A 23,245-nucleotide genomic window follows, 5' to 3' on the forward strand; every position below is an offset into this window, starting at 1 on the left:
GGTCCAAAAGCACCTAATGCATTGAGAAGCCCCTCTGGGAAGATACTGCCCACACTGCAGCTGTACAACAGACAGCCGGCGGATACTCTTATACCGGACAAGGAGAATCCCACAGCCAATGACTGGCCCACACTGCAGCTGTACAACAGACAGCCGGCGGATACTCTTATACCGGACAAGGAGAATCCCACAGCCAATGACTGGCCTACACTGCGACTATACAAACGACAGCGAGCGCCTGCTCTTCTACCAGACAGGAGAATCCCACAGCCATTGACTGGCCAACACTGTGACTATACAAATGACAGCGAGAGTCTGCTCTTCTACCAGACAGGAGAATCCCACAGCCAATGACTGGCCTACACTGCGGCTATACAAACGACAGCGAGAGCCTGCTCTTCTACCAGACAGGAGAATCCCACAGCCAATGACTGGCCTACACTGCGACTATACAAACGACAGCGAGCGCCTGCTCTTCTACCAGACAGGAGAATCCCACAGCCAATGACTGGCCTACACTGCAGCTATACAAACGTCAGCGAGAGTCTGCTCTTCTACCAGATAAGAGAATCCCACAGCCAATGACTGGCCTACACTGTGGCTATACAAACGTCAGCGAGATTCTGCTCTTCTACCAGATAGGAGAATCCCACAGCCAATGACTGGCCTACACTGCAGCTATACAAAGGACAGCGAGCGTCTGCTCTTCTATAATGGTGGATGGTGGGCGTGTGCTGTAGCCCTGGCTGGGGGCGGTGTTTTCCAAGGGGGTGGTGGTGTGTATAACGCTGGTCTATCCCTAGGGGGGGCGGGTTTGTGTGTAAGGCTGGGGGGGGGAGGTTTATCCTAAGGCAGAAACGATGTGTGTATAACACTGTCAATCACTCGTTATACACACAGGGGATGAGGGACAGATCTGGTTAAATATATAAGAGATAGATAGCATCAGGCTGGATCACTGCCGATGTTACATTTGTTTTGGTGTTCATTCTTGCATGTATCAATCAGGGAACCCACATAGTTCTCTCCGATAGTTCCTGTGTAAATCATTACAGTACGATAGATTTGTCTTTGAAAGCAAAATCATTCATAAATGCTACGTGGAATACAGGCTGCATTCCGGCTCCCTCTACAGGAGAGTGAGGGTATTGGCTCACACTTACCTGTCCAGAGACTGTGGGGACAGCCGGCCAGAAATAGGAGTTAAAATGTGACTCCTCCATGGCTCCTGGAAGGAGAAAGAACAAGGGTTACCTTTCCACGGGCACATTTCATTTGTAAACTTAGCATTACTTCCGCACTAGCGGCCGCTGACTATCTTTAGCCATCTAACTTAGCGGGATCAACTAAGGGTGATCAAACATAACATGGTCGATTCTACAACCGGTTGACCCGCTATACCATAACCGCCAATAAATGAACAGGTGCCAGATAACTGGCCAACGGTCGAGATCCCAGCAGTCAGTATACCAACCCCGAAATCCTGACTGTTCAATCGCCCGACAGTCGGGATCCCGGCTGACAGTACTGGTGGCCTGAATTCCATCTGTCGGTATATTGACCGTCATACCCAACTGAACTACCCCAGCCGTATATTACGGTCATTTACTACTTTTATGCTACAATTTCATTTTTATCCCTTTAGTCTTGGAATTTTGCTGGGCCATGATCCCCATTGATTAACTTAAGTCTTGTTTTTTTTTTTACTTTAGCTTATCTTGGAAGGTCAGACCAATATGGGCCACCTTTTCCATAAACACGTGGGACTCCTTCCTCCCTACACGTCAGAGAATCGCTCATCCGGAAAGGAGGCAGGTGAGCTTCAACCAACCTTGGGGCGTAAAGGGCACAGCCTAGTCCTGTGGTGGAGTAGGGTTCATGGACACCTGCATTTTAAGGAGCCATGTGACTTCCCTAATGATCCCAGCAGGCCTCCTGGCTGTGCATATGGCAGAGACTGCTGGTTATACAATAAATCACATAAGCGAGAGTATCATTTTCTGACTATAGTTGCCATAAAAAGGGTTGTATTGATAGAAATGGGGAGAGACCACAGCGAAGTGATTTTCTCTACAGTATTACATTGTGGAGAATGATAACAGTGATACATTAACCTCATGGGGAGATTCGCATTTATCACCATTCAGGCTAAAGAATGGGAACAGGCTGCAGAGTGCGATTGTGGGACAATTAGCAACTTTTTGCCTCCCGGAGAATTTGAGGGGACAAAGCACAACAGCAACTGCCGATGTGATAAAACCAGGAATGTGGCCACGCGGTGCCAGGAGCTACCCATTGCCCTTTAGTGAAACAATCCAGTATTAATCCAAGGGACGCTTGAAGTCAGGCATTGATGAGACTGTGATATAAGAAGCGGGGCTCATCCGACAGTTCCCAATCATGGTCTATAACATGTAGTATATAATATGTAGGTCATAATACTCAATGGGCAATAGATTGCTGCAGGGAAGGTGCGGAACAAGGATGAGAGTGTTCCTGCATCGCATCATGTTACCTACTTACAGAAAACAAAGGGGAATTGAACCAGATACCAGATTTCAAACATATAGAAAATCTTTATGTAAAAAGCACCCCCCCCTCCCCCCCCCCCCAAAAAAAAAAAATGAAAGAATTGTTTGTACAATGTGAGATATTTGGGATGAATAAAATGTCCAGAGAACCTAAGGGTTTGAATTCTGACCTGAATGCAGCCATTTCTCAGATAACTGAATCTAATATACTTCGGTTATAGTTTACTCTGAGGCTGGGTATCTGGATGTCTCATCGACCCAGTGATGGTCATGGATTGGGGGGGCTGTCATTTTAACCGGCCCGCAGCCTCCATTCGGAAACGGACGGAGTATCAGACAGGGGACTCTAGAGGTGGTGCCCCTGGCGAGCGCACATTTACCTTGCTGGTTTGCTGTCTGCAGTGGTGAGAAGGTGCCGGCCGCCACTGTAGTCTGGTGAGCAAGCGTCCAACCCCCGCCCGGGCCCCAATTCATCCTAGGCCTGCAATTTCTCCCCCTGCTCCTTGGGGTGTCTGCTTGGCCTCTCCATCATCTGGCTCACACAACGGGCTGGGAGCCATACAGAGGAGGAGGGTCAGACAAGGGATTATACAGAGAAGGGGCAGGTTGGCGAAATACAGTGAATGAGGCAGAGTGGGGGACAAACAGAGAAGGAGGGGCAGAGTGGGGGACATACAGTGAAGGGGGGGCAGAGTGGGGGACATACAGTGAAGGGGGGGAAGGCTGGGGGACATACATTGAATGTGGGCACAGGCTGCGTGGCATCTTGCGCATCAAAACCACTGTATTTGATCCAAACCTGGCCTATATACTGCAGTCAAGATCTCATTATCACCCTTCAAATTAGAGCAGGTAATTATTTGTTAGTCTTCTGATTAATGGTTCAAAGAATGTTATGCTGAATGGTTGGCCCCCACACATTTCCACCTCACCAAATCTGGCCCTCATTGCAAAAAGTTAGGACACCCCTGGTTTACACACTATACAATGAGTAGTGTTTAAGCTAAACTGTTTTACAGTAGTACTGCCTGATAGTTATAGAGCAAAAGGCACCCCTGCTCCTTTAGCGGTGCGCCGTTAAAATAGCCGGCCCACGGAGCAGGCCGGACCACCGCCATTAGTGAAGCCATGGGCCCCTCACCAGCAGGCCACGCCCCCTTTCCATAAGCAAACTGCACCGCCCCTACAAACCCTGCATCTCAGTGGGAACACTAGATGAGCACTGCGACCCATTGCAATATTAGCCAATATAGCGCACGATGAGGTGTAATTTGCCCGGTTACTCAGAGGTCCGATGCTGCGAACAGTGGTCAAGATATTGACCCTACACTGTGGCTTATGATTGCAATGTTGTTAAGGACACAAGTTTAAAGAAGCCTTGGGTGTGCATCTTAAGGTGCCCATACAATAGTAAGATTTATCTTCAGATTTGACTGGTTGGAACAAAAACATGGTTATGGATGAGTGACAGTTTGTCAGGTTTCCAGCATTTCCAAGCAAATGGTCAACTGTCATTTGCTCTCATCCATAACCATGTTTGTGTTCCAACCAGACAGATCTGCAGATAAATCTGCGTGTGTATGGCCAGCTTTACTCTGCAACTCACCTGTTTATTATTCAAACAGCCTTTAACATGGCAGTTAGCAGCTGGCTGGTACTTTATCTCTCTCCCAATCCTTCATACATCCCCACCCAGAGAGATAAATCATTTTGCACCTTCATAGTACTAGTGCCGCTGACAGTTACACACCGTTCCCCCACTCCCGCCAGGACCATATCACAGTATTAGATGGATAACACAATAACATGGCACAGATACTTACCGCCGTGCAGGTCCTTCTTATGGAGATCTGCAGAGCAGACGCGAGGGTTCTGTCCTGGTCAGTTCATGGGGAATTCTGAGCAGAATCTATAGAAGGAACAAACAAACACTGTGTCAGCACATTCAGCAGCGCCTAAACTAACACAGGACCTGATGATTCAGAGGTGATCTCTGCTCGGCGAAATTGCGACCAGCATGCGATTAAAATTGTTGTTATCGCTGACGTATGTTGCTGTTTGGCATAGCGCATGTGTACTTTGATCGGTACCCATGCGCACTCATTCGATAATTGGTCACCGTCACCAATATGGCGAGGAGTCAGATATCATCTACGCAAATCTCCTATTCCAAAAATGATTCACTCAAAAGTATCACTGAATAATGGTAAGGATGATCTACAGACAGCTGCAGGTAGGGTTACCCCAAACATGCTCAAAAACACAGAAGATTCTCAGCAAGTCTTATTATATGGCTGCAGTTATCCAGTATGTCACTTATTAATGATCTACCACCCTAAGGTTGTATTATACCTGCTAGGACGGCCACACCTGTACTCTACTGAGGAGATGATCTCTGATCACCACTGACTAAGACGTGAAGTGGCAATAGCCGCATCTACTTCTGTAGCAGTAACTGTAGCAGCTTAAGGCTGAAAGCTGCTCAGTTTTGACGTTTGAAGTGCTTTCAGCTCAAAAGACACCCAGTGTGTATGGGCCTAGTGTTCCTTCTAGGAACTTTGACAGGCAGGGTGCCGCTTCAAAGGGGGGCAGCGTGAAGGGGGTGGACCGGGCCCGCCGAAGTCACTATTTTAGGCATGACCAGGCCGCAACATCACAAAAGGGGCGGGCCCGACCGCTGCCGTCAAGAAAAGGGGCGGGCCTGGCCGCCGACGTTACAGAAGGGGGCGGGCCCAGCCACCCCGAAGGCTTTGCACTGCCGGGGAAGCGCGAGCATCGCTATCTACAGCAGCGCAGGGCTTCCCCGGTCTCACCTGCAGGGAGGAAGGCCGGCTGTTTTAGCGGGGGCGCTGCCAGAGAGGCAGGGCGCATTTTGCCCTTTATAAATCAGGCAGGGCGCAGCGCCCCACTAAAACAGCCTAGCTGAAACACTAGGGCCAGCGGTGAGCACTGATGCGCGCTCCCACATCATCACCAGCCGCCGCTCAACTGCTGGTATTACCAGCAGATGACCAGCAGGGCGCGCGGCTATCCATAGCTTCCTGCTATGGAAAACCGTCCGCCCCCGGGGAAAAATTGCTTGGACGGGCGAAAATAGCTCAGTGTGTATGCTTTGAGCTATTTTCAGCCCATTGATTTTCCCCAACATTGGTCAGTATACACGCTGGGCAAAATCGCCCAGTGTGTATGGACCTTAACTCTAGAGTAGATCACTGCACAATGTTACTCTGACATAAATAGAAAAGCTCCTTTTCTCCCGAATAGTTTGATTCTGGTGTTTAATCAAACTCTTGTACCATCAGGATTTCTGCCATTTAGAATACATGGTGAGAAGTTATTCTGCATGTGACTGGTGTAGAGGTTAGTTTTATTGCCTCAAATCACTGAGGTCTTGGGTTTGATTCCCATTCTGGCCAGAAGGAGCACTAACAGTCCACAGGCGACTTCTACCTCTATACATGGCCAGGTCGTACCCGTAATATCATCTGTGCTTAGCCATGGATATCACTAAAACCTGGCATTGTTAGTGTGCCTTGAAGACGGGGTTTGGAATGCCTTATCTAGACTAATATGCCGGCCAATCATACGGTGACTAATAAGCCTCCATCGGAACAGGACAGACATAGAGAAGCCACAATATCAGGATGCTGCTTGCCCCTGCTGATACAATAGACAAGAAGTAACGTTACACTATATGGATAGATTCCTATATACTCCCCCCCCCCATGCAGTTAAAAACCAGGGCTGGGGGGGCGAACATCACAGATCTACCTAAAGTAACACCTACAAGACAGATAGTGAGGACACCCAGAAATCAGCAGAAGCCACAGGCGACGTGAACGGATAAAAGTGGGGTGTTACCGCGGGTGACAATCTATACCGAAACGTGGATCGCGACAGTACGTTAGCCGTGCAGTATGCTGGGAAGTGGCATCTGACTGTACCTCCAGCAATTCTAATAAAAATGTAAAACTATCACCAATTACAGCGATACCAGCAAGTGAAAAGGAGATTTAACAAAATATTTAAACCCTGCATTTGGGGAAATGATGACGGAATCTGTACTGTTAGGGGCCAATTCCATTAAGCGCGGATGCCGGGTTCACTACCGGGGGCAGATTCTGCTCGCAGCGGACGTCAGCTCGCTTTGAATTAGATAGGGGCAGCTAAATAAGGAAAAGGTGCCCCTTACTGAGATATTTGGGAGCGGCCTCAGGTTCTCTAGCAGGGCATTGTAGGAGCTGCCTCGGCCCAGCGGGACAGGGGGCCCTGCATTCACTTAGATCCCGGTATAAGGTAAAAGTCAGTGCTGCAGATGCAATGGAATTTCATGTACAAGAGGCCTCATCGGAGATTTCTCAGGTTAGACAAAAAAATGCACTTGGGTGTAACAGGAGACGTCTGTCTGCGGGAAAGCCATCTGGGTAATTCATTCCACATGACGCAGCCAATTCAGAACGACGGCACTTATTTCTGTGGCTGCTTCGCCCCTCTAGCTGGGCCTTAGTTATAGAATAAACAAAAATAGCTCACCACATATAAAAATGTCCACAGCGGACATTGGTGCACAGATATAAGACGGTTCTACCGGTGCTCAGGGTCTGGTCCGTGTTTCAATTGGACGAAAAAAATTACTGCAAACACTGTCAGTGATACACGGCCACCAACAAGACTTTACGACAACGCAAGAGCGCCAGCATTCCCTTCTCCGTGGTTAACGGGCTATATTTACTAAGCAGTGCGTGGCTAAATCACCCTGTCTTGGCCGGTTTCAGGTGAAAATGTAATGCGGCTCTCACATTAAGCAGGCCGGCGTGTTGCTGAGTAGAGTGCACACTCAGCAGCGACTATTGCCAGTCACCTGTCTGCGAGTTTATGGAAATAGCCTACAAATCCCCTTTGTTTGTGTACATCAACGCAGCTAAATGTGCAAAGCCCACTTTGAACGTCTGTGTGTGGTGCACGAACAATGTGCTTGTCTTTATATGCCACCATCGAAGATTGCTCCAGCAGGTGCCGAGTCTCCGCCTGACCACGGCCGGCTATGCTTGCCACTGTTGTGCGCCTGAAGGCAGCTGACACACTCACTGCAAGTTTTTTAGCAAACACGACAACCCTCATCCCAAAAACACCCAGCACTTTTCCACCCGACTGCCTGTTTCCACCGGTCTCCATCACACCACCATCTGGAACCAGCCAAAAAGCAGAGGCTTCATAAATATAACCCAACGTACCCATCGCTCCTCTTCCTGAGTGAGAGATAGCACAGATGAGAATCAAACCCACCCGCGTGCCCATACTGCCATCCTTCAACGTGCTGGCTGCAAGCACCAAGATTTAAAAAAATCCCTTTCTAAAAAAAAAAAAAAAAAGGTGTAGGAACATAAGACGCAAACAAATGTTTCCAAGAACAATTCGGTCATTACACAACAATTACAAGGTGTATTTTAGGCCAAAGGCTGAACAAGTCCCAGGAGCCGTGTATTCAAGGCGACTATAAATTTACTGCTGGCGGTTTAATGTTTGGAGTAATCTTTAGTCTATATATACTATTTTATGTTCTTATATCTCCCCCTGGCTGCTTAGCACATCCCAGAGGCTCAGAGATTTTGCTGACTGCCAACAGGATTCTAGATTACTTTTTCCCAACCCTCTTCTAGACAGGGACCAATGATGGCTGGCATCAGATAGCATTGCCGGCGTACTATTAGATGCACACTATACTTAATCAGCATGTAGGAGTTTTATAGGCATTTCATTCTGCTCAGGGGCCCATACACTAGTAAGATTTATCTTCAGATCTGGCTGGTTGGAACAAAAACATGGTTATGGATGAGTGACAGTTTGGCAGTTTTCCAGAATTTCCAAGCAAATGGTCAACTGTCATTTGCTTTCATCCATAACCAAGTTTTTGTTACAACCAGCCAGATCTGAAGTTAAATCTGCATGTGTATGGCCACCAGGGTCATTACCGTACCTCTGAAACGTGCCAATGCCGATAGGAAATGGCACTAGTCCTAATAGCAGTACATTGGTCTGAACACCAAACTTCCATCTTAAGCAGGGTCTAAACTGTGCAATATATAGGCCTTTATTCAGATCTGATCGCAGTACAAATTTGTTCGCAAAATGGACAAAACCATGTGCACTGCAGGTGGGGCAGATGTAACATGTGCAGAGAGTTAGATGTGTGAGTTATTTTGTTTCTGTGCAGGGTAAATACTGGCTGCATTATTTTTACACTGCAATTTTAGATTTCAGTTTCAACACACCCCACCCAAATGTAACTCTTTTTGCACATGTTACATCTGCCCCACCTGCAGTACACATGGTTTTACCCATTTTCCAAACAAATTTGTACTGCGATCAGATCTGAATAAGGGCCATAGTCTGTTCAAGTGAATGGACAACACTGCTAGTGGGTCAACAGGTGCGTATAGTCGATAGGCCTGTGAACGACATACATCGCGTAGGTTTTGCAGTATGGCCTGATAGATTAGCATATATACTGTATCGGAGCAACAGGCTGTGTGTAGCGGTGTTCCGCAGGCCACTCGTAAACTGGCTGCAGGGACTGACGTCAAATACCAACCCAGCCACAATCGTCGTGATGGCTCATGGGAGTACAGATCACTGCAGCGTGTACCCAGCGTTAGATGCAGACTTTTGTTGTTTTGAAATAGTTTGAAGAAAAAGCAGATGGCTGAATGCATCTAAAATTCCTGCATAAAAGCAATGAACATTTACAATGTGAGCAGCACGATGACACAGTGGTAAGAACTGCTGTCTCAACACTGGGGTCCTGGGTTGGTATCTAACTTGCACCTTATCTGTGTGTAGTTTGTATGCTCACAGTAAATGTGTATATTAATACCGGATGCCTATAGATGGTGCCCAGCAAAGCAATTCAATTGTTGCGCAGTTCCGTCAAGTTAAACTGTGACAATTGAATCATCCTCTTTTTGATCATTTAATGATCTCCTGTCTTAATGCTAGGGAATTTAGACTGTAAGCTCCGACAGAGCAGGGAGCTATGGGAAGGATCACATAATATAATTGCCGCAATAGAAATGCCAGTACATCTGCAGTCTTTCGGGCTGCAATGTGAACACATCATTGGTTAATAGGAAAGGGCAACACTGCTCCTTTGTCTGTGCACCCCCATGGAGGAGCGAGTTAAAACGAGCGAAGTTGCGCCTCTGATGTGCTGTCATAATCCGAGCTTGCTCCTCAAAATGCCTCTAAGTTCTGGCTGTTCGGCACCCGATGTAGCAACACTTTATTGACAATGATTCAGGGTCAGTGGCTCTAGACCATGGGTCCTCAAACTGCGGCCCTCCAGATGTTGTGAAACTACAATTCCCAGCATGCCTTGCCACAGTTTTGCTATAAGGGAGTGTTAAAACTGTGGCAAGGCATGCTGGGATTTGTAGTTTCACAACATCTGGAGGGCCGCAGTTTGAGGACCCATGCTCTAGACAGTGAAGGTCAGGGTTGGAACCCAGGAGATGGCTCGGCCTTATAAAACCTACAGGTTCAATAATAGACCAGAAACTATGCAGCCGGCTAAAGACAACGGTCATAAACTGTAAACAAATAAAGTCCACTTTCACTTCATATGAAATGCTTTACACAAGAAGTAATGACAGATATATGAGGCTAATGACAGCCGCAGAGGCATCAGGATGAGCTGGATGTAACGGAAAGAGGTCACGGCTAAAAGCAATATCTATCTCTATGTGACAATTTAATTCAGCGTGATGTTCAATAATGCCGTGAAAAGTGCCTGGAGCTATTCAATTAGCTGCGCTGTAAACCAGCGACTATAGGATTTTGGCTTGCATCCTCCTGAGGTAGAAAAGATACAAGCTTAGTCTACAAGTCCACATATTGGTAGTCAGGGAGGATTACCTTTAAGGGCAATATTAAACTGTTAGACTGTGTGATTGCAGCCTAGCGAACAGGTAAAAGCCGCCTAGCCGAACGCCCCCCCCCCTCCCTAGCATGCAAGGGGATGTGTACGCTTCCCCATTACATACAGCCGCACCGTTGCCAATCAAATATTTTTTTTCCTTATTTCAAGATGCCCGAATTCAGTGTGGGCGCTGACATCATGATATGTCAGCCGCCTGCCCCAAGCAACCACCACGCTCTATATGCAGGTGAATGCCCATAAAATACCAGGTGTTCTCCTGCTCCAACCGCCCCCTATGGAGCAAACGCCTCGAGGAGTGTAAAACTCACCACAGATGTTTGCACCTGCTCAAACCCCATCGGAGATTAAAGTGGCCCATAACGAACGGGTCTGAATCGGCTCCTTTGTGCGCTTTTAAGCTCCTGGGACTGGCACACTGAAATTATCTTAGAAACAATTGAATAGTGGCCTGCGGACATGTACGGGTAGGAGGGAAAACAATTGAATAGTGGCCGGCGGACATGTACGGGTAGGAGGGAAAACAATTGAATTCCACCCTATATTCTGACGTGGGTCAATAAATAGGATACAGCTGGATAAATGCAGGATTAATCCAAAGTTTATTTCCAACATTCTCAGAGGACACATACGACCCTGCCCGCTATGTGTGTGTTCTCGAAGTTACAGGTGTGAGGGAGGTGTGATTACATTCTGAGCGACATGCGCAGGAACGGCCCGGAGAAGGCGCTCAGCTCACACTCCATAGAGACTTGCAAAAAAAATTGGTAAACATTCACCACTGCCTTAAACGGAAACACGCGCTATCGGACGTCGCAGTTGTGCCCATAAGCGCACAAGTAATACATTCAACTCAAAAAAGATCAGGTGCACAATTGGGAATACTTGCTCCCAATGAGAGAGCCGACGACTGGCAGTGTAAGTTATAACCAATGAATAAGTTCAATGGAATAAACTTTCCCAATAGACAGCACCAAGAGACTTAGGGGTCGATCCTATTATCCCCGAAGGGTGCGTATGATTCGCCGAGTGTGAATCATCACGACACGAGGCCGAATTTGCTCAAATGTCAGTGAATTTGGCCCTGTGAAGGGTGCGAGTTAGGGTTAATTTGGTTGCAGTTTTCAGCGTGAACGGTAACTCGCACCCTTCGGGGTTAATAGGACCGACCCCTTAATCTGACATTCATTAGTGTCGCTGCTATATTATTAGCCGGTTGGCTCAACACACAGACGTGGCAAGATAAACCGATGGGTATCATAAAGAGAAACCTTAAGCGCAAGTCTCCGGGATCGGCCAAAGACGCAACTCTGAGAAGCGTATTCAGAGACGGCACTTAATATTTACATTGGACACAATGGTACCCAAACACCAGTAGAACTGAATCCAAACAAGGCTGCCCCGATGATATAAAGGCTTTAGTGGAAGACACAGAATACAGGAACAAATAATACCGTAAGCAGTATAAGTTGTAGGAAAGTCTACACAAGTCAAAACTCACCTGAGGTGATAGCGTGTTTATGGACGATGCTTTTAATTACAACCAGTATTTGTATCAGCTACATTTACATCACCTCAAGTATCCTATCTGGCAGATATCACATGACTCCGTGTTGGAAGCGTTGCAACTACACGATGCCCAGCTTCCGCAGTTAACTACTGATAGCAGGAGAACCCATACTGAGCAGCACCAGGGCAGTATACACTGTATATCAGCTGGCTATACTGGGACTTGTAGTTCTGCACAGAGGTGTTTTGGAAACCAACAGACATGTAGGTATCACACATACAGATGGGGAGATCCCATAACCTGGGGCAGCTCCTGACAATACATATGGGCTATGCTGGGAGTTGTAGTGCTACACAGATGTATGAGGCCATCTTTGTATCACACATACAGATGGGGAAATCCCATAACCTGGGTCAGCCCCTGATACTACATATGGGCTATGCTGGGAGTTGTAGTGCTACACAGAGATGTATGGGGCAGTGGCAGCCATCTCTGGGTATCACACATACAGATGGGGAGATCCCATAACCTGGGGCAGCCCCTGACACTACCTACGGGCTAAGCTGGGAGTTGTAGTGCTGCCCACGTTGCACCAGGCCGGAGACATGTAACATACAGCTGCCCCCACACACCCCCCTCCCACAGGACCACCTAGAGGGGCAGAACTCTGCACCCCACACCCAGGCACCGTGCTGTCACCTTCGTGGTGATGGGGCGCTCAGGACTCCCCCATACCCCGCATGAGGGGGGGCGGTGACGTCACCGGGAGCCGTAGACACATCGCTATTACCTCACACGTTACCGCCGCGCTCCCTCTCAGCCTCCGGGTTCCCCCAGCCTCTCTCGCGCCGCTTCCGCTTCCGGTCCCCGCGGGGGAGCGCGCCCACCAGGCCGACGGCGGCCGAGACTTCCTGCCGCGTGTACGCGCAAGCCCTCAGACTCCCACCACTGCCGCCGCCACCGCCATCTTAGGTGAGGGCAGCGTAAACGCTGCGGGGAGCTGTTGATCGCGACAGCCGCGCTGGTGACGTCCGTTGCCCCGCGTCGGGCGAGTTAATCTGGCCGGCAGTGGCCTCGCGAAGCCGCCTTCAGCAGCGCCGGGATTTCCGGTGCCCAAATCAAAGATGTCCGGCGGAGCGTCCCAGACTTTGACGTCACGTGCGCGCCTGCCGCCTGCCCCGCCCACTGCCTGTTGGAACAAGTGTGGGGTTTAGCACTTTTTTTTTATCCGCCATTTTTTTTTTGCAGCAAATTATCTTTATTGACACATTGTTTATTGCAAACAGTGCTGCCAACTGCTGGGATGAGGGATGGAACAGTGTATGTTTGAACAGTGACATACTTTATCTTTCCCCACTTTATCTCTCTTCAAGCTTTGGTACATCTTCCGACTCATAGGCTTCTCCCAAATACCTATTGTATGACAGAGCAGACACACTGTCATCTTGTCCCTATGATTATTAACATTTTTTATGTATAAAGTGTCCGCAGCTCAGGATGAGGGGTAAACAAAAAACGTACCACCCCTGCCAACGTTTAGGCAAGATGTTGCCGGGAGACAACATAATGACAATAAATTGGCAGACCACTGTTAAGCTGGGTACACACTGGGTGTATATATCGCTTATATGTCCAGTGGGTTCAAGTTCAATATCGTTATCTGACAATCTTGCCAGCGACTGTATCTACGGAGCAGGGCTGGGGGCGGGTGAAGTCACTGACCGATTTCAATGTGTATGGTCAATATCTTTTTCCTGCGGCATACTGATAAAGTTAACTATATCAGCGGCTGTGGGAATTATCTTGTGTATACCCAGCATTAGACGTGTACAGATCTGATGTCTCTTGCTATGTGATCTAGGTTTAATGTGGGACACTAAGGGCCTTATTCTAGTTCACTCTCTCTGACAAAATCCGGTACTTATGTAATATCTGGGCTCCCGTTTTTCTTATGAGACCGCGTCCCCTCGCCACGCTTCGGACACGGTGGCTCGCTGCACTCGCCACACTATATAAAATCAACTCCATGCGTAGTTGGATAGTAGGGGTATGAAAAAATGGGGTGCATTTAACATGGGAGCCCAGATAACACATAAGTACCCAAAATCCTTCTTAGATGGACAAAACCATGTGCACTGCAGGTGGGGCAGATGTAACATGTGCAGAGAGAGTTAGATTTGGGTGAGTTATTTTGTTTCTGTGCAGGGAAAATACTGGCTGCATTATTTTTACACTGCAAAATAGATCTCACTTTGAAGTAAAACCCCACCCAAATCTAATTCTCTCTGCACAAGTAACATCTGCCCCACCTGCAGTGCACATGGTTTTGTCCATCTAAGATGGATTTTGTCAGAAAGAGTGAACTAGAATAAGGCCCAAAGTCATTGCGTTTATTAGGAAGGTCCCTGGTCACCAGTTCATCTTTAATATGGTCGGACAGACCATTCCAAAAAGGTAGCAAATAACCCCTCGTCATTCCAAGACAACTCAGATGCTAGGATTTGGAATTGGATGAGATATTGTCCCACGGCTTTTGATCTTGATCCCTACCGAAGACATCAAGATGTGGAATGAGGCTGAGGTGGTGCCAGGGCTCATTAAAGATGTGCCAGAATGTAGCCACAAAGTCTTTGTAAGTACCTAGCAGGGAATCCGCTCTCTCCCACAGAGGAGATGCCCAATCCAGTGCTGACCCAGAGAGTAGCGAAATAATATAAGCTATCTTTGTACGGTCAGTGGGGAAGTTATAGTTCAATAATTCAAAATGTATTTCACATTGGGTTCAGAACCCTCTACAGTTCTTTGGAGTCCCATCAAATTTTGTTGGGGTTAGGAGATGTAGACGAGACGGTGACATCACAATGGGTGGTGAAATTTCAGATCTGGTTGACTGAGGAGCGGGACTTTGAAGAATGGTTTGAAGATTATCATAGAAACATAGAATTTAAAAATATAAGTATTGATAGCGGGGAGGGGTAAAATAACGCAGTAGCGGCATTTTGCATCATTTAAGCCCCACCCCCCTCTCCACAGTCCACGAATCATGGAGTTTTAAGGCATGGGGGTGGGGCTTTATTAAGCTCGGTGAAGTGATAAACTGTCTGGTCTTTATCACCGGCCAATCAGCTCCTATCTGTCATTTTTCAAACCAAGCCTGTAACTTCACAGTTACGAGCTGATTGGCCGGTGATAAAGTACCAGCCACATTATCACTTCACCGAGCTTAATAAATCTGCCCCAGTCACAGAATGTAAAGTTACTGCGTTCTCCCAATACCAAAAGCCACAAAGGAATGGTCACCATAGTAACAGAATCTATCTGGATCCCACTATGAATCAGCTGATTAAATCTTCCTTGACGCGTTTCAATGATGATTGTGCACTTTCTTCAGAGGTGTAAAAATGTGTCAATCAGTTAACATATAAAGTTGAAAATACACCTGGGGCTTCATTCAGAGGCACCTGTAAAGGGCCTGCACCAGCAGACACATCACGTTCTCGAAAATAGCTTTAAGGTGGCCATACACACGCAGATTTATCTTCAGATCTGGCTGGTTGGAACAAAAACATGGTTATGGATGAGTGCAAATGACAGTTGACCATTTGCTTGGAAATGCTGGAAAACTGACAAACTGTCACTCATCCATAACCATGTTTTTGTTCCAAACAGCCAGATCTGAAGATAAATCTTACTAGTGGATGGGCACCTTTAGACTTCAGCCCATTTTTAGAGTCAGTTTCAACAATTTCTGCAAACTCATTGTCACCCAGCTACACCCTTCTATATTTAATCCTATGCTGTCTCCAATAGGACTCAATAAACTGAACAGATAGAACAAACATATTACAGTACAGAAAAACTTGTCATATAATACAGAGAGCAGAGAGATACTAAAGGGACATTAGTGAAACGCGTGAGAACTGGGAAGTCTTGTTTTTTAAGAATTCTATAGAAGGGGCCTTTTGCACAGTCGGAGCCACAAAGCCAATTCTAGGTAAGGGGGGTACCCGACCAATTTTTGGGTTTTGTGTTTTGGATCTGGATCTCCTTTTATTTTAATATCTGGATTTTTTTTTTTTGGGACAAAACCCACCCTTGTGGGTTTTGGATCTGTATTTATTTCGATAAAAACCGATAAAGTCACAAAATTATTATTTTTTTGGTACTTGTTTCCTAGCACGGCCACAATCGTGGGGATCGTGTACCTTTAAGTTAAGGTACACGATCCCCACGATGAACCTGATTTCCTTTGAAATCAGGTCCATTTTGCCGGCAAAGGTACAAAATCGGGGGCATCGCGACGGTCGGGACCATTAACATTGGTCCCGACGCGACCGACGCGATGCCCCCGATTTTGCCATAGGCTTCAATGTTAAAATATTTTTTAACATTGAAATCGTGAGGATCGCGGTCTTGTGCCATTATAATGGCACAAGATGAGATGGACTTGATTAAGTCCATCTTACATTGAAAAAACTGTGAAAAATGTGAAATTGGCCAATATGACCCATTTCACATTATAGATGGCCCCGTCGACACCCCACGATAGACGCCAACCCGAAGCGTGGCGAGCGCAGCGAGCCCGCGAGGGGCGGCGGTGCGCGTCCTCCGACCTTTTCATTCCCCTACTATCCACGTCGGCGTGGAGTTGAGAATATATAGTGTGGCAAGCGCAGCGAGCCACCGAGCCCGAAGCGTGGCGAGCCCCGCGAGGGGACGCGTATACCTGTGAAGTTATACGCGTCCGCTCGCCACACTATATATTCTAAACTCCACGCCGACGTGGATAATAGGGGAATGAAAAAGTCGGAGGACGCGCACCGCCGCCCCTCGCGGGCTCGCTACGCTCGCCACGCTTCGGGTTGGCGTCTATCGTGGGGTGGGGTTTACGTCGTAAAATTTGGGGGTCTAGGGAATATTTTACATTGAATCCAATGTAAAATCGGGTCCCAGGGACCCGATTTACATTTGATTCAATCAAAAAATTGGGTCGATCGCATCGCATGCGACGAAATCGCATGCGATGCGATCAACGCGATTTTTCCGACACGACCACCCCGATGTAAATCGGTGTGGCCGTGCTAGGAAACAAGTACCATTTTTTTTGTTCCTGCAGTAATATTAACCTCAATAACATTAATTTACCATCTATTCCGAACACCTCACAGCTCACAATATTGCTTTAAGGCCAAAAGATTGCACCGAGGTACAGTAGCTGGATGACTAGCAACACAAACACTGAACTGATATGACACACAGAGCAGCACCCATGGATTTATATGTATCTTTTTTACTTTTAATTTTTTTTTTTTAAATAAAGCAGCCCCCTTAATAGTCCCCCAAAGAAGCTCCTTAGTAGTGCCCAATAGTGGTCCACATAACAGCCGCAAACATCAGAAGACAGCATAGTAGTCCCCCATAGCAGTCCCCTTAGTAGTGCCCCATTGTATTCCCCCATAGCAGCCAAAGCTATTAACCATACTGCACCAGCATATATCTCTCTACTTATCACAAAATATCTCCCATCTCGACCACTCTGCTCTGCACATGATCTGCGTCTCTCTTCTGCACGGATCACTAGCTCCCATTCACTATTACAGGACTTTCATCGGGCTGCTCCCATCTTATGGAATGCCCTTCCATGCACAATAAGACTCTCCACTAGCCTCCAAACTTTCAGTGTTCCTTGAAAACTCACCTCTCAGGCAAGCCTATCATATTTAAGTTCTACACACATAACCCTCTGAGGCACTTATGTATTATATAGCTTCCCTTCTGGACTTGCAACTTGGTGGAACTGCTATGCCATACTTGCCTACTATTAAACTCTCCTTTCCGGGAGAAGCCTTTTTTTTTGAGCCGACATATAAGACGCTGTAACGGAATCTGCTGCGCTATATAAGACGCTGTAACGGAATCTGCTGCGCTATATAAGACACTGTAACGGAATCTGCTGTGCTATATAAGACGCTGTAACGGAATCTGCTGCGCTATATAAGACACTGTAACGGAATCTGCTGCGCTATATAAGACACTGTAACGGAATCTGCTGTGCTATATAAGATGCTGTAACGGAATCTGCTGCGCTATATAAGACACTGTAACGGAATCTGCTGTGCTATATAAGACGCTGTAACGGAATCTGCTGCGCTATATAAGACACTGTAACGGAATCTGCTGCGCTATATAAGACACTGTAACGGAATCTGCTGTGCTATATAAGATGCTGTAACGGAATCTGCTGCGCTATATAAGACACTGTAACGGAATCTGCTGCGCTATATAAGACACTGTAACGGAATCTGCTGAGCTATATAAGACGCTGTAACGGAATCTGCTGCGTTATATAAGACGCTGTAACTGAATCTGCTGTGCTATATAAGACGCTGTAACAGAAATCTGCTGCGCTATATAAGACACTGTAACGGAATCTGCTGCGCTATATAAGACGCTGTAACGGAATCTGCTGCGCTATATAAGACACTGTAATGGAATCTGCTGCGCTATATAAGAACCTGTAATGGAATCTGCTGCGCTATATAAGACACTGTAACGGAATCTGCTGCGCTATATAAGACAGTGTAACGGAATCTGCTGCGCTATATAAGACACTGTAACGGAATCTGCTGCGTTATATAAGACACTGTAACGGAATCTGCTGCACTATATAAGACGCTGTAACGGAATCTGCTGCGCTATATAAGACGCTGTAACGGAATCTGCTGCGCTATATAAGAGGCTGTAACGGAATCTGCTGCGCTATTTAAGACACTGTAACGGAATCTGCTGCGCTATATAAGACACTGTAACGGAATCTGCTGCGCTATATAAGACACTGTAACAGAAATCTGCTGCGCTATATAAGACACTGTAATGGAATCTGCTGCGCTATATAAGACACTGTAACGGAATCTGCTACGCTATATAAGACGCTGTAACGGAATCTGCTGCGCTATATAAGACGCTGTAACGGAATGTGCTGCGCTATATAATATGCTGCGCTATATAAGACGCTGTAACGGAATCTGCTGCGCTATATAAGACACTGTAACGGAATCTGCTGCAATATATAAGACACTGTAACTGAATCTGCTGCGCTATATAAGACACTGTAACGGAATGTGCTGCGCTATATAAGGCGCTGTAACGGAATCTGCTGTGCTATATAAGACACTGTAACGGAATCTGCTGCGCTATATAAGACAGTGTAACGGAATCTGCTGCGCTATATAAGACACTGTAACGGAATCTGCTGCATTATATAAGACACTGTAACGGAATCTACTGCGCTATATAAGACGCTGTAACGGAATCTGCTGCGCTTTATAAGACGCTGTAACGGAATCTGCTGCGCTATATAAGACACTGTAACGGAATCTGCTGCGCTATATAAGACACTGTAACGGAATCTGCTGCGCTATATAAGACACTGTAACAGAAATCTGCTGCGCTATATAAGACGCTGTAACGGAATCTGCTGCGCTATATAAGACACTGTAACGGAATCTGCTGCGCTATATAAGACGCTGTAACGGAATCTGCTGCGCTATATAAGACGCGGTAACGGAATGTGCTGCGATATATAAGACACTGTATCGGAATCTGCTGCGCTATATAAGACGCTGTAACGGAACATGCTGCGCTATATAAGACGCTGTAACGGAACCTGCTGCTCTATATAAGACGCTGTAACGGAATCTGCTGCGCTATATAAGACGCTGTAACGGAATCTGCTGCGCTATATAAGACGCTGTAACGGAATCTGCTGCGCTATATAAGACGCTGTAACGGAATCTGCTGCACTATATAAGACGCTGTAACGGAATCTGCTGCGCTATCTAAGACGCTGTAACGGAATCTGCTGCGCTATCTAAGACGCTGTAACGGAATCTGCTGCGTTATCTAAGACGCTGTAACGGAATCTGCTGCGCTATATAAGACGCTGTAACGGAATCTGCTGCGCTATATAAGACGCTGTAAAGGAATCTGCTGTGCTATATAAGACACTGTAACGGAATCTGCTGCGCTATCTAAGACGCTGTATCGGAATCTGCTGCGATATATAAGACACTGTAACGGAATCTGCTGCGCTATATAAGACGCTGTAACGGAATCTGCTGCGCTATATAAGACGCTGTAAAGGAATATGCTCCCTTGCGGATTATCTCCATTTCAAATTCATTCTTTCCTCCTTCAGCTCTGCCCTTGCTCTGGCCAAGGAATCCTACTTTAAGTCCCTCATCCTTTCCCAATCATCCAATCCCCGCAGGCTCTCCGCCACCTTCAATTCCTTTCTCTCCCCCCCTCCTCCAGCTCTTCCGTCCTCCATCGTAGCCGCTGATTTTGCTACCTACTTTTCAACCAAAATCTCCTCTCTCAGGACTGCCATCACTGCTGCCATGACCCCACCCTCTCCCTCCTACATCTCCACTCCCCTCCTTCCAACCCCTGTCCTCATTTTACCCCACCACTGCTGCTGAAGTCCACTCTATCCTTCAATCCGCTTCTCCCTCCACCTGCCCGCTCGATCCTATCCCCTCCAATATTATCCGTCGTCTCAGTCCGTCAGTCTGCTCTCACCTGGCTCACCTCTTTAATCTTTCCCTATCCTCTGGGATCTTCCCTTCCTCCTTCAAACACGCTCTTGTCTCCCCAATTCTCAAAAAACCTAATCTGGACCCCAACTCTCCATCTAACTACAGGCCCATCTCCCTCCTCCCTTTTGCCTCCAAGCTCCTAGAACGTCTGACCTATAATCGTCTCCTAAGCCACCTTACTGCTAACTCCATTCTAGACCCCCTCCAATCCAGGTTCCGCCCTTTACATTCCACTGAAACTGCCCTGACCAAAGTCACTAACGATTTACTATCGGCTAAATCCAAAGGCCTCTTCTCTATCCTCATCCAGCTTGATCTGTCGGCAGCCTTTGACACTGTTGACCACCCTCTCCTGCTCAACACCCTCCGCTCCTTTGGCATCACTGGCACGGTCTTCTCCTGGTTCACCTCATACCTCTCCGATCGCTCCTTCTCCGTCTCCACTCCGAGCTCCTCATCTCCTACTACCCCGCAGCCAGTCGGTGTTCCCCAAGGGTCAGTCCTTGGCCCTCTCCTCTTCTCCCTCTACACCACCTCTCTGGGCACCCTCATCAGCTCCTATAGTTTTCATTACCACCTTTATGCTGATGACACCCTAATCTATCTCTCCTCCCCCGACCTATCCCCATCACTCCTGTCCAAGGTCTCCGAATGCCTCACGGCCATCTCAGCCTGGATGACCCAACGCTTCCTGAAACTAAACATGGCTAAAACTGAACTTCTAATCTTCCATCCCCCGAACATCCCCTCTTCTCCCACTATCTCCATCAGCATTGGTGAAACCGAGATCACCTCCACCGACCAAACGCGCTGCCTCGGTGTCATCATTGACTCCTCCCTCTCTTTCACCCCCCACATTCGTGCTCTCTCACAGTCTTGCCGCTTTCACCTACGCAACATCTCACGCATCAGACCATTCCTCTCCACTGACGCGACCAAAATTCTCATTCACTCTCTTGTCATCTCCCGCCTTGACTACTGCAACATCCTTCTCTCTGGGCTACCTCTCACCTGCCTCGCACCTCTCCAAACCATTCTTAACGCTGCTGCTAGGCTCATCTTCCTCTCCCGCCGCTCTACCTCCGCCTCCCCCCTCTGTCTATCTCTTCACTGGCTCCCCATTCCTTTCCGAGTTCTCTTTAAACTCCTCACCACCACCTACAAGGCTCTCTCCTCCTCCACCGCTCCTTACCTCTCTTCACTGATCTCTATCCACACTCCCTCCCGTCCTCTTCGCTCCATCGTTGACCGCCGACTGACCTCTCACCTAATCACCTCCTCCCACTCCCGTGTCCAAGACTTCTCTCGCGCTGCCCCCCTGCACTGGAACAACCTCCCGCCACCCATCAGGCTTTCTGATTCCCTTACCTCTTTCAAGCGCTCCCTCAAAACCCACTTTTTTCGACTAGCCTATCCCTCCTCCTAACCTCTTTTGATCCCCCTATCCTGCCTCCGTTCCCCTCCGTTTCTACTTATCCTGTTGTTTTTTGTTCGTCCACCCACCTATTTTTAGTATGTTAACTCTTATGAGTAGGGTCCTCCTGCCTCACGTACTCACCCTACCTCTTTACCTCACCTGTCCTCCTGTCCTGTTCTTCCCTTCCTCTACTTCATCTTCAGTCTCCTCGACAATTTTGACACCTACTTCTGAACTGATGCTGATTTTATTTCTACCAGCTATACCCCTATTTATACTGTATTTTTCAACACACCCTGTACGTTACCTTGTCATTTGTTTGCTATGTACGGCGCTGCGGACACTTTGCGGCGCCTTATAAATAAACGTACTACTACTACTACTACTATATAAGACACTGTAACAGAATGTGCTGCGCTATATAAGGCGCTGTAACGGAATCTGCTGCGCTATATAAGACACTGTAACGGAATCTGCTGCGCTATATAAGACACTGTAACGGAATCTGCTGCGCTATATAAGACACTGTAACGGAATCTGCTGCGCTATTGTCAGCAGCGCTGACAATCTCGCTGCTGCGGCACCACCGCAGCAGCGTCCCGACACCCGGGCAGCGCGCTCACTTCCGCCCGGCGGCTGCCAGGCAAGTGAGGTTACGTCCGCCCGGCCGCGGCGCATCACTTCCGCCCGGCCTGGGGACAATAACGTAGTAGAGGCCGCGGCGCCCGGCGGTTGCTTAGCAACCAGGGGACGCCGGGCGGCGCGCGCTCGGCCACCTGAAAATAATATATAATTATTGGGGCCGGGTCAGGCGGCGGCGGCTGGTTGGCCAGAGGATCCCTTTTAAGGGATCTGGCTCAGCTCAGCCCCGCCGGTGATATTGTTTCCCACAGAGTGCTTGTTACACTCTGCTGTCCCGGTCCTCTAGTGCCTTCAGACAGTGTCCAGTCTCCTGGTTGCTTTCTGTGTCACGTCCTAGTTCTGTCTCCGTCCGGTTCTGGTCCTGTCTGGTTCCTGTCGGGGTCCAGTCCACGTCTGGCTCCGTATTGTTCAGCGCCATTTCCATCTTGCCCTGACGAGTCGTCTCTGGTGTGCACGTTACCATCCAGTGCTGCCAGTGGGTCGGGTCGAGTCCGGTCACGTAAGTGCTCCAGTGGAGCCTGGTTCCGTACTTCTTTATTTGTTGCGGGCAAGCTGCCCTTATCCTCTGTTTGTTTTATCATCTTAGTACGGATCCAGCTCGCCGTGTATCGGAGA

At 47.8% G+C, this 23,245-nt stretch overlaps 1 long non-coding RNA gene across 2 annotated transcripts; it reads right to left on the reverse strand.

Moving 5' to 3' along the window:
- Positions 1–226: 226 nt before the first annotated feature.
- On the reverse strand, positions 227–13,101 carry LOC146009382 (uncharacterized). 2 transcript variants are annotated; one of them, XR_014444651.1, is made up of 4 exons: positions 12,765–13,101; positions 4,355–4,440; positions 2,912–3,080; positions 231–1,228 (listed from the first exon to the last, which is right to left on the reverse strand). It is a non-coding gene; the product is annotated as an uncharacterized LOC146009382 (long non-coding RNA). The 2 variants fall into 2 exon arrangements; XR_014444652.1 differs by lacking the exon at positions 2,912–3,080 and having other exon boundaries at positions 227–1,228; positions 12,765–13,096.
- Between the last annotated feature and the right edge of the window lie 10,144 nt (positions 13,102–23,245).

Source organism: Crinia signifera, chromosome 6 (assembly GCF_055691185.1).
Source record: "Crinia signifera chromosome 6, ASM5569118v1, whole genome shotgun sequence".
Lineage (NCBI taxonomy): Eukaryota > Metazoa > Chordata > Amphibia > Anura > Myobatrachidae > Crinia > Crinia signifera.